The sequence below is a fragment of the Oncorhynchus tshawytscha genome, linkage group LG25 (assembly GCF_018296145.1).
Source record: "Oncorhynchus tshawytscha isolate Ot180627B linkage group LG25, Otsh_v2.0, whole genome shotgun sequence".
Taxonomy (NCBI): domain Eukaryota; kingdom Metazoa; phylum Chordata; class Actinopteri; order Salmoniformes; family Salmonidae; genus Oncorhynchus; species Oncorhynchus tshawytscha.
Genome location: NC_056453.1, coordinates 44,760,623 through 44,773,330, shown reverse-complemented (window position 1 = coordinate 44,773,330; position 12,708 = coordinate 44,760,623). Strand labels below are relative to the sequence as shown.

Genomic DNA, 12,708 nt, shown 5'->3' with positions numbered 1-12,708 from the left:
AGGGAGTACCAGTACCAGATCAATGTGGAGCTATATACAGGGAGTACCAGTATCAGATCAATGTGGAGCTATATACAGGGAGTACCAGTACCAGATCAATGTGGAGCTATATACAGGGAGTACCAGATCAATGTGGAGCTATATACAGGGAGTACCAGTATCAGATCAACGTGGAGCTATATACAGGGAGTACCAGTATCAGATCAATGTGGAGCTATATACAGGGAGTACCAGTACCAGATCAATGTGGAGCTATATACAGGGAGTACCAGTACCAGATCAATGTGGAGCTATATACAGGGAGTACCAGTACCAGATCAATGTGGAGCTATATACAGGGAGTACCAGATCAATGTGGAGCTATATACAGGGAGTACCAGTACCAGATCAATGTGGAGCAATATACAGGGAGTACCAGTACCAGATCAATGTGGAGCTATATACAGGGAGTACCAGATCAATGTGGAGCTATATACAGGGAGTACCAGTATCAGATCAATGTGGAGCTATATACAGGGAGTACCAGTATCAGATCAATGTGGAGCTATATACAGGGAGTACCAGATCAATGTGGAGCTATATACAGGGAGTACCAGTACCAGATCAATGTGGAGTGGTATGAGGTATTTGACATCAGGATAGATACTAATAAGGTATTTGAGGTAGATATGTACATGAAGGCAGGGTAACGTGACTAGACATCAGGATAGATACTAATAAGGTATTTGAGGTAGATATGTACATGAAGGCAGGGTAAAGTGACTAGACATCAGGATAGATACTAATAAGGTATTTGAGGTAGATATGTACATGAAGGCAGGGTAACGTGACTAGACATCAGGATAGATAATAATAAGGTATTTGAGGTAGATATGTACATGAAGCCAGGGTAAAGTGACTAGACATCAGGATAGATACTAATAAGGTATTTGAGGTAGATATGTACATGAAGGCAGGGTAACGTGACTAGACATCAGGATAGATACTAATAAGGTATTTGAGGTAGATATGTACATGAAGGCAGGGTAACGTGACTAGACATCAGGATAGATAATAATAAGGTATTTGAGGTAGATATGTACATGAAGGCAGGGTAACGTGACTAGACATCAGGATAGATACTAATAAGGTATTTGAGGTAGATATGTACATGAAGGCAGGGTAACGTGACTAGACATCAGGATAGATAATAATAAGGTATTTGAGGTAGATATGTACATGAAGGCAGGGTAAAGTGACTAGACATCAGGATAGATACTAATAAGGTATTTGAGGTAGATATGTACATGAAGGCAGGGTAAACTGACTAGACATCAGGATAGATACTAATAAGGTATTTGAGGTAGATATGTACATGAAGGCAGGGTAACGTGACTAGACATCAGGATAGATAATAATAAGGTATTTGAGGTAGATATGTACATGAAGGCAGGGTAAAGTGACTAGACATCAGGATAGATACTAATAAGGTATTTGAGGTAGATATGTACATGAAGGCAGGGTAAAGTGACTAGACATCAGGATAGATACTAATAAGGTAAAATAGAGAACAGAGCAGCAGATATGTACATGTGTGTGTGTGTGTGTGTGTGTGTGTGTGTGTGTGTGTGTGTGTGTGTGTGTGTGTGTGTGTTTGTGTGTGTGAGAGATGTACATCCATCAGTGTAGTGTGTTAGTGAGTGTGTTTACAGTGTGTATATTTAGTATTGATACTATATAATGTGTATATATAGTTTTGGGATAGTGCATATAGTGTGTATATGAGTATTGTGAGTGTGTATATAATGTGTGTATATATAGTATTGTGAGTAGTATAGTATATAATGTGTGTATATATAGTATTGTGAGTGTATGTATATAAGGTGTATATATAATTGTGAGTAGACATAATGGATAGATAGTGTGTATATAAGTGTATATTGTATTGTGAGATATAATGTATATATAGTATTGTGAGTGTGTATATAATGTGACTATATATAGTATTGATGTGTATATAATGTGTGTATATATAGTATTGTGAGTGTGTATATAATGTGTGTATATATAGTATTGTGAGTGTGTATATAATGTGTGTATATACATATTGTGAGTGTGATATAATGTGTGTATATATAGTATTGTGAGTGTGTATATATGTATATGAAGGTGTATATAATGTGTATATATAGTATTAGTGTGTATATAATGTGTGTATATATAAGTATTTGAGTGTGTATATATGTGTGTATATAGGCAGTATTGTGAGTATTATAGATGTAAGGTATTTGAGGTAGATATGTACATGAAGGCAGTGTATATAGACATATATAATGTGTGTATATATAGTATTGTGAGTGTGTATATAATGTGTGTATATATAGTATTGTGAGTGTGTATATAATGTGTGTATATATAGTATTGTGAGTGTGTATATAATGTGTGTATATATAGTATTGTGAGTGTGTATATAATGTGTGTATATATAGTATTGTGAGTGTGTATATAATGTGTGTATATATAGTATTGTGAGTGTGTATATAATGTGTGTATATATAGTATTGTGAGTGTGTATATAATGTGTGTATATATAGTATTGTGAGATGTATATAATGTGTGTATATATAGTATTGTGAGTGTGTATATAATGTGTGTATATATAGTATTGTGAGTGTGTATATAATGTGTGTATATATAGTATTGTGAGTGTGTATATAGACATGTGTGTATATATAGTATTGTGAGTGTGTATATAATGTGTGTATATATAGTATTGTGAGTGTGTATATAATGTGTGTATATATAGTATTGTGAGTGTGTATATAATGTGTGTATATATAGTATGAGTGTGTATATAATGTGTGTATATATAGTATTGTGAGTGTGTATATAATGTGTGTATATATAGTATTGTGAGTGTGTATATAATGTGTGTATATATAGTATTGTGAGTGTGTATATAATGTGTGTATATATAGTATGTATATGAGTGTGTATATATATGTGTGTATATAATGTGTATTGTGAGTGTGTATATAATGTGTGTATATATAGTATTGTGAGTGTGTATATAATGTGTGTATATATAGTATTGTGAGTGTGTATATAATGTGTGTATATATAGTATTGTGAGTGTGTATATAATGTGTGTATATATAGTATTGTGAGTGTGTATATAATGTGTGTATATATAGTATTGTGAGTGTGTATATAATGTGTGTATATATAGTATTGTGAGTGTGTATATAATGTGTGTATATATAGTATTGTGAGTGTGTATATAATGTGTGTATATATAGTATTGTGAGTGTGTATATAATGTGTGTATATATAGTATTGTGAGTGTGTATATAATGTGTGTATATATAGTATTGTGAGTGTGTATATAATGTGTGTATATATAGTATTGTGAGTGTGTATATAATGTGTGTATATATAGTATTGTGAGTGTGTATATAATGTGTGTATATATAGTATTGTGAGTGTGTATATAATGTGTGTATATATAGTATTGTGAGTGTGTATATAATGTGTGTATATATAGTATTGTGAGTGTGTATATAATGTGTGTATATATAGTATTGTGAGTGTGTATATAATGTGTGTATATATAGTATTGTGAGTGTGTATATAATGTGTGTATATATAGTATTGTGAGTGTGTATATAATGTGTGTATATATAGTATTGTGAGTGTGTATATAATGTGTGTATATATAGTATTGTGAGTGTGTATATAATGTGTGTATATATAGTATTGTGAGTGTGTATATAATGTGTGTATATATAGTATTGTGAGTGTGTATATAATGTGTGTATATATAGTATTGTGAGTGTGTATATAATGTGTGTATATATAGTATTGTGAGTGTGTATATAATGTGTGTATATATAGTATTGTGAGTGTGTATATAATGTGTGTATATATAGTATTGTGAGTGTGTATATAATGTGTGTATATATAGTATTGTGAGTGTGTATATAATGTGTGTATATATAGTATTGTGAGTGTGTATATAATGTGTGTATATATAGTATTGTGAGTGTGTATATAATGTGTGTATATATAGTATTGTGAGTGTGTATATAATGTGTGTATATATAGTATTGTGAGTGTGTATATAATGTGTGTATATAATGTGTGTATATATAGTATATATAGAGTGTGTATATAATGTGTGTATATATAGTATTGTGAGTGTGTATATAATGTGTGTATATATAGTATTGTGAGTGTGTATATAATGTGTGTATATATAGTATTGTGAGTGTGTATATAATGTGTGTATATATAGTATTGTGAGAGTGTATATAATGTGTGTATATATAGTATTGTGAGTGTGTATATAATGTGTGTATATATAGTATTGTGAGTGTGTATATAATGTGTGTATATATAGTATTGTGAGTGTGTATATAATGTGTGTATATATAGTATTGTGAGTGTGTATATAATGTGTGTATATATAGTATTGTGAGTGTGTATATAATGTGTGTATATATAGTATTGTGAGTGTGTATATAATGTGTGTATATATAGTATTGTGAGTGTGTATATATAGTATTGTGAGTGTGTATATATATATTGTATTGTGAGTGTTGCAGCGAGTCATTGTAAGACCGTGTCAATGCAGTCTGTATAACCATTTAATTAACTATTTAGCAGTCTGATGGCTATTTATCAGTCTGGTGGCTATTTATCAGTCTGATGGCTATTTATCAGTCTGATGGCTATTTATCAGTCTGATGGCTATTTATCAGTCTGGTGGCTATATAGCAGTCTGATGGCTATTTAGCAGTCTGATGGCTATTTAGGAGTCTGATGGCTATTTAGCAGTCTGATGGCTATTTATCAGTCTGGTGGCTATTTATCAGTCTGATGGCTATTTATCAGTCTGATGGCTATTTATCAGTCTGATGGCTATTTATCAGTCTGGTGGCTATATAGCAGTCTGATGGCTATTTAGCAGTCTGATGGCTATTTAGGAGTCTGATGGCTATTTAGCAGTCTGATGGCTATTTAGCAGTATGGTGGCTATTTAGCAGTCTGGTGGCTATTTAGCAGTGTGGTGGCTATTTAGCAGTCTGATGGCTATTTATCAGTCTGGTGGCTATATAGCAGTCTGATGGCTATTTAGCAGTCTGATGGCTATTTAGGAGTCTGATGGCTATTTAGCAGTCTGATGGCTATTTAGCAGTCTGATGGCTATTTAGCAGTCTGATGTCTATTTATCAGTCTGGTGGCTTCGGGGTAGAAGCTGTCTTGGAGCTGATCCAAAAGCCGCTGCTCCAGTAACGTTTGCCGGACACCGCCTGATATAGAGTTCCGAGATGGCGGGAAGCTCGGCCCCAGTGATGTACTGGGCCGTCCGTATCACCCTCTGTAGCGCTTTATGGTCGAGGTCGGAGCATTTTCCATACCAGGCGGTGATGCAGCCAATCGAGATGCACTCGATGGTGCAGCTGAATAACTTTACGAGGATCTGAGGACCCGTGCCAAATCTTTTCAGCTTCCTGAGGGGGAAGAGGCGCTGCCATGCCCTCTTCACAACTGTCCAGGTGTGTGTGGACCATGTTAAGTCCTTAGTGATGTGGATGACGGCGTGCTCTCCCCTCTTTGTCTTGAAGTCCACAATCAGCTCCTTGGTCTTACTGACGTTGAGGGAGAGGTTGTCCTGGCACCACACTGCCAAGTCTCTGACCTCTGTAGGCTGTGTCATCGCTGTCTGGGATCAGGCCTACCATCATCGTGTCAGCAGCAAACTCGATGATGGTGTCGGAGTCATGCGTGGCCACGCAGTCATGGGTGAACAGGGAGTACAGGAGGGGACTAAGCATGCACCCCTGAGGGGCCCCCGTTTTGAGGGTCAGCATGGCGAAGGTGTTGCTACCTACTCCCACCACCTGGGGCCGGCCCGACAGGAACTCCAGGATCCAGTCGCAGAGGGAGATCTTCAGTCCCAGGGACCCGAGCTTGAAGGGGACCATGGTGTTGGTACCTACTCCCACCACCTGGGGCCGGCCCGACAGGAAGTCCAGTCGCAGACGGAGATCTTCAGTCCCAGGGACCCGAGCTTGAAGGGGACCATGGTGTTGGTACCTACTCCCACCACCTGGGGCCGGCCCGACAGGAAGTCCAGTTGCAGAGGGAGGTGTTCAGTCCCGGGGACCCGAGCTTGAAGGGGACCATGGTGTTGGTACCTACTCCCACCACCTGGGGCCGGCCCGACAGGAACTCCAGGATCCAGTCGCAGAGGGAGATCTTCAGTCCCAGGGACCCGAGCTTGAAGGGGACCATGGTGTTGGTACCTACTCCCACCACCTGGGGCCGGCCCGACAGGAAGTCCAGTTGCAGAGGGAGGTGTTCAGTCCCAGGGACCCGAGCTTGAAGGGGACCATGGTGTTGGTACCTACTCCCACCACCTGGGGCCGGCCCGACAGGAAGTCCAGTTGCAGAGGGAGGTGTTCAGTCCCGGGGACCCGAGCTTGAAGGGGACCATGGTGTTGGTACCTACTCCCACCACCTGGGGCCGGCCCGACAGGAACTCCAGGATCCAGTCGCAGAGGGAGATCTTCAGTCCCAGGGACCCGAGCTTGAAGGGGACCATGGTGTTGGTACCTACTCCCACCACCTGGGGCCGGCCCGACAGGAAGTCCAGTTGCAGAGGGAGGTGTTCAGTCCCGGGGACCCGAGCTTGAAGGGGACCATGGTGTTGGTACCTACTCCCACCACCTGGGGCCGGCCCGACAGGAACTCCAGGATCCAGTCGCAGAGGGAGATCTTCAGTCCCAGGGACCCGAGCTTGAAGGGGACCATGGTGTTGGTACCTACTCCCACCACCTGGGGCCGGCCCGACAGGAAGTCCAGTTGCAGAGGGAGGTGTTCAGTCCCAGGGACCCGAGCTTGAAGGGGACCATGGTGTTGGTACCTACTCCCACCACCTGGGGCCGGCCCGACAGGAAGTCCAGTTGCAGAGGGAGGTGTTCAGTCCCGGGGACCCGAGCTTGAAGGGGACCATGGTGTTGGTACCTACTCCCACCACCTGGGGCCGGCCCGACAGGAACTCCAGGATCCAGTCGCAGAGGGAGATCTTCAGTCCCAGGGACCCGAGCTTGAAGGGGACCATGGTGTTGGTACCTACTTCCACCACCTGGGGCCGGCCTGACAGGAAGTCCAGTTGCAGAGGGAGGTGTTCAGTCCCGGGGACCATGGTGTTGAACGCTGAGCTGTAGTATATCAACAGCGTTCTCACATAGTTATTTCCTCTGTTGTCCAGGTGGGAGAGGGCCGTTTGAAGTCATGACCAGCCTTTCAAAGCACTTCATAATTACAGATTTGAGTGCTTCAGGGCGTTAGTAATTTAATAATGATAATGCATGGGACTTAAAATAGGGCTTTTCAAGGTCCCAAAGTCGCTTTATTGTAGAAATGAAAATGAGTCAAAACAAAACATCAGACTAAACCAAAACATAAATTAAGAGAGAGGTGAGAGGTGAATAAGAGAAAGAGCATGATGTATCAGTGTATGAGGAGGAGGAGTTTGGATACAAACCCAGTTTGTGATCAGGGGTGGGAATTGGGGTTAGGATACCTGGGTGCAGGTTACCTTGGAGTTCTTGTGAACAGGGACAATGTTGGTTTTGAAACATGGATTACCGATATGGATATGGAGAGATTGAGAATGTCAGTGAAGACACGTGCCAGCTGGTCATGCGCATGCTCTAAGAACATGCCCTGATATTCCGGGCCTTGTGAATGTTGTTGAAAAGTTTTACTCACATCGGCCACGGAGAGCAAGATCACACAGTCATCCGGAACAACAGGGGCTTTCATGCAGGACTCTGTGTTGTTTTTCTCGAGCAATTAGCTAGTTTGGGAGTTCTGCGTCACTGGGCATCTCACAGCCCGTTATCGTCGCCACATCCGATGAGCGTCCGGAGCCAGTGTAGGAGGATTTTGTCTTCCTCCTTTTGCAAGTTTGATGTCTCGCCAGAGGTCGTAGCTTTCTTGTATATGTCCATGTCCTGTTCTATGCAAGCGGTAACTATAGCCTTTAGCCCAGCGCGGATATTGTATGTAATCTACGGGTTTTGTTTTGAATACGTTCATATCGTCACTTTCGTCACTTTGGGGATGATGTCGTTTATGTACTTATTGATGAAGCCCGTGATGAAGCCCATGATTGATGTGGTGTATTCCTCAATGCTATCGGATGAATCCCGGAACATATCCCAGTCTATACAAAACAGTCTTGTAGCCTTGTTTCTGATTCATCGGAACCACGTTCATATTAAGCGCGTCGATGGTACTTTCTGTTTGAGCTTTTGTTTGTAAGCAGGAAGATCGAGGCATGGTGTGATTTGCCAAAGGGAGGATGAGGGAGGGCCTTGTATGTGTTTCTATGGGTAGATTAAAACCTCTTGATTCTAGCCATCCCGGATCCGGGATCGTGAATACAGCCTCAAGCTCATTACCATAACGCAACGTTAACTATTCATGAAAATCGCAAATTAAATGAAATAAATATGCTAGCTCTCAAGCTTAGCCTTTTGTTAACAACACTGTCATCTCAGATTTTCAAAATGTGCTTTTCAACCATAGCAAAACAAGCATTTGTGTAAGATTATTGATAGCTAGCGTAGCATTTAGCATAGCATTCAGCGGGCAACATTTTCACAAAAACAAGAAAAGCATTCAAATAAAATCATTTACCTTTTGAAGAACTTTGGATGTTTTCAATGAGGAGACTCAGTTAGATAGCAAATGTTCAGTTTTTCCTGAAAGATTCTTTGTGTAGGAGAAATCGCTCCGTTTTGTTCCTCACGTTTGGCTACCAAAAAAAAACGAAAATTCAGTCATCAAAACGCCAAACTTTTTTCCAAATTAACTCCATAATATCGACTGAAACATGGTAAATGTTGTTTAGAATCAATCCTCAAGGTGTTTTTCACATATCTCTTCGATGATATATCGTTCGTGGAAGTCTGCTCTCTCCTCTGAATCACATGGAAGAATGCTTGCAGCTGGAGATTACGTACCAATTTCGACAAAGGACACCGGGCGGACACCTGGTAGATGTAGTCTCTTATGGCCAATCTTCCAATGATATGCCTACAAACACTTCACAATGCTGCAGACACCTTGGGGAAACGGCAGAAAGTGTAGGCTCGTTCAGGGCTCATTCACAGCCATATAAGGAGACAATGGAAAACAGCACCTCAAAAATGTTTTGCTAATTTCCTGTTTGAAGTTTCATCTTGATTTCGCCTGTAGCATCAGTTCTGTGTCACAGATAATATCTTTGCAGTTTTGGAAACGTCAGAGGGTTTTCTTTCCAAAGCTGTCAATTATATGCATAGTCGAGCATCTTTTCGTGACAAAATATCTTGTTTAAAACGGGAACGTTTTTTCATCCAAAAATGAAATACTGCCCCTAGTGTTCCAAGAGGTTAAAAGTGGTCCAGAGTTTTAGCTCCTCCTAGTGGTGCAGCAGACAAATATTTGTAGAAGTAAGGACCGTTTTAAGTCCCCCCACTCATCCCTGCTGGTCATCTCTGAACATTTGAACATCTTGGCCATATTCTGTTATAATCTCCACCCGGCAGAGCCAGAAGATTACTGGCCACCCCTCATAGCCTGGTTCCTCTCTAGGTTTCTTCCTAGGTTCTGGCCTTTCTAGGGAGTTTTTCCTAGCTACCGTGCTTCTACACCTGCATTGCTTGCTGTTTGGGGTTTTAGGCTGGGTTTCTGTACAGCACTTTGTGACATCAGCTGATGTAAGAAGGGCTTCATAAATACATCTGATTGATTGATAGATTAATGTCTCCATGCCTCTGGGTGAATGTTTGTTTATGGCCCCATGCAGTTTGTTTGAGTGCCAAGGTGGTGTTGGCTTTGTGGAGCGATGTACACAGCCATGATAATTATGGTTTAGAATTCTTCTTGGTACCATGAGGTATTCTATATCAAGAGGCACAACTCCCCCTTTGGACTTGCCTGAGGCTGCCATTGTCCTGTTCTGTCTGTCTTGTTGGCTGACTAGCTATCTATCCACATTCTATCTTCAGTATTAGTCTCTCTCTCTCTCTCTCTCTCTCTCTCTCTCTCTCTCTCTCTCTCTCTCTCTCTCCCCCTCTCTCTCTCTCTCTCCCCCTCTCTCTCCCCCCTCTCTCTCTCTCTCTCTCTCTCTCTCTCTCTCTGTCCCTCTCTCTCTCTCTCTCTGTCTCTCTCTCTCTGTGTCTCTCTCTCTCTGTCTCTCTCTCTCTCTCTCTCTCTCTGTGTCTCTTTCTCTCTCCCTTCTCTCTCTCTCCCCCTTTCTCTCTCTGTCTCTCTCTCTGTCTCTCTCCCTCCCTCTCTCTCTCTCTCTCTCTCTCTCTGTAGGAGGTGTTGGAATTGGAGAGGAGTCTAGGAGGGGTGTTGATGGAGGACCCTAAACCCCTGCTGTTTAAAGACAGTTACCACAACCTGCGTCTGTCCATCCATGACATCCCTCACTCACACTGGAGGAGCAAACTACTGGCCAAGTACCAGGTCAGACACACACACAAACTCTCTCTCACACACACACAGTAATCTAATCTAATACAATGTCTTCCCCCAGGAGATTCCGTTCCACCACATCTGGAGTGGTGGTCAGAGACCCCTCCACTGTACCTTCAGCCTAGAGAGAGGCAGCCTGGCCGTGTCTCAGCTCTCCTGTAAGATCTGTGTCAGACAGGTGGAAGGAGAGGGACAGATCTTCCAGCTGCACACTGACATACAGGAGGTAACAGGGGGAAGAGTTTCACTGTAACACACAGACAGGTGGAAGGAGAGGGACAAATCTTCCAGCTGCACACTGACATACAGGAGGTAACAGGGGGAAGGGTTTCACTGTAACACACAGACAGGTGGAAGGAGAGGGACAGATCTTCCAGCTGCACACTGACATACAGGAGGTAACAGGGGGAAGGGTTTCACTGTAACACACAGACAGGTGGAAGGAGAGGGACAGATCTTCCAGCTGCACACTGGCATACAGGAGGTAACAGGGGGAAGGGTTTCACTGTAACACACAGACAGGAAGTAACAGGGGGAAGGGTTTAACCATTACACAGAGACACACAGGAGGTAACAGGGGGAAGGGTTTAACTGTTACACAGAGACACACAGGAGGAAGGGTTTAACCATTACACAGAGACACACAGGAGGAAGGGTTTAACCATTACACAGAGACACACAGGAGGTACCAGGGGGAAGGGTTTACACACAGAGACACACAGGAGGAAGGGTACCAGGGGAGGAAGGGTTTAACCGTTACACAGAGACACACAGGAGGTACCAGGGGAAGGGTTTAACCACACAGAGACACACAGGAGGAAGGGTTTAACCATTACACAGAGACACACAGGAGGTAACAGGGGGAAGGGTTTAACTGTTACACAGAGACACACAGGAGGTACCAGGGGGAAGGGTTTAACTGTTACACAGAGACACACAGGAGGTAACAGGGGGAAGGGTTTAACTGTTACACAGAGACACACAGGAGGTACACAGAGACACACAGAGACACACAGGAGGAAGGGTTTAACCGTTACACAGAGACACACAGGAGGTACCAGGGGAGGTACCAGGAGGAAGGGTTTAACCAGAGACACACAGGACACAGAGGGTTTAACCGACACAGAGACAGGAGGACCAGGGGAAGGGTTTAACCGTTACACAGAGACACACAGGAGGTACCAGGGGGAAGGGTTTAACCGTTACACAGAGACACACAGGAGGTACCAGGGGGAAGGGTTTAACCGTTACACAGAGACACACAGGAGGTACCAGGTGGAAGGGTTTAACTGTTACACAGAGACACATGGGAGGAACCAGGTGGAAGGGTTTAACTGTTACACAGAGACACATGGGAGGAACCAGGTGGAAGGGTTTAACTGTTACACAGAGACACATGGGAGGAACCAGGGGGAAGGGTTTAACTGTTACACAGAGACACACAGGAGGAACCAGGTGGAAGGGTTTAACTGTTACACAGAGACACATGGGAGGAACCAGGTGGAAGGGTTTAACTGTTACACAGAGACACATGGGAGGAACCAGGTGGAAGGGTTTAACCGTTACACAGAGACACATGGGAGGAACCAGGTGGAAGGGTTTAACTGTTACACAGAGACACACAGGAGGAACCAGGGGGAAGGGTTTAACTGTTACACAGAGACACACAGGAGGAACCAGGGGGAAGGGTTTAACCGTTACACAGAGACACACAGGAGGAACCAGGTGGAAGGGTTTAACTGTTACACAGAGACACACAGGAAGTACCTGTTGCATTCAGACTGCACCATTCTAGAGTGGGAGGACACTGACCTTAGCCCAGGACTTCACCTTGGGGACTTTTAGGAACTAGTCAGTCACTGACTTCCTGCTGTCACTTCTTTTGAATATTGTAGTGACCGTTGGTTTCAGTTAGCCCGGGGTTAACAGAAGCTAGCCTTGGGCTAGTATTAACCCAGGGTTGAGGATAGCTCAGGGCTTTGTACATGTCAAAGCCCTGAGTCAGCTTTGTCCCGGATCCTAACTGCTATTTCTCTCCATCCACCCATCCTGACTCTACCTCCAGACCCTCCCGCCCTGCTCCCCTATCCCCTCTGGGGGTACCTGCCTGCCCTCCTCCCAGGTGGGGCCCTATGCCTTCCGTCTGCCCACCACCATACGACAGAAGATCTGTGCCAGTCTGGATGCCCC

General features: G+C 43.0%; 1 pseudogene; it reads left to right on the top strand.

Moving 5' to 3' along the window:
* The window catches only part of LOC121840762, a 77,941-nt pseudogene that overhangs the window by 63,827 nt on the left and 1,406 nt on the right, over positions 1-12,708 (top strand).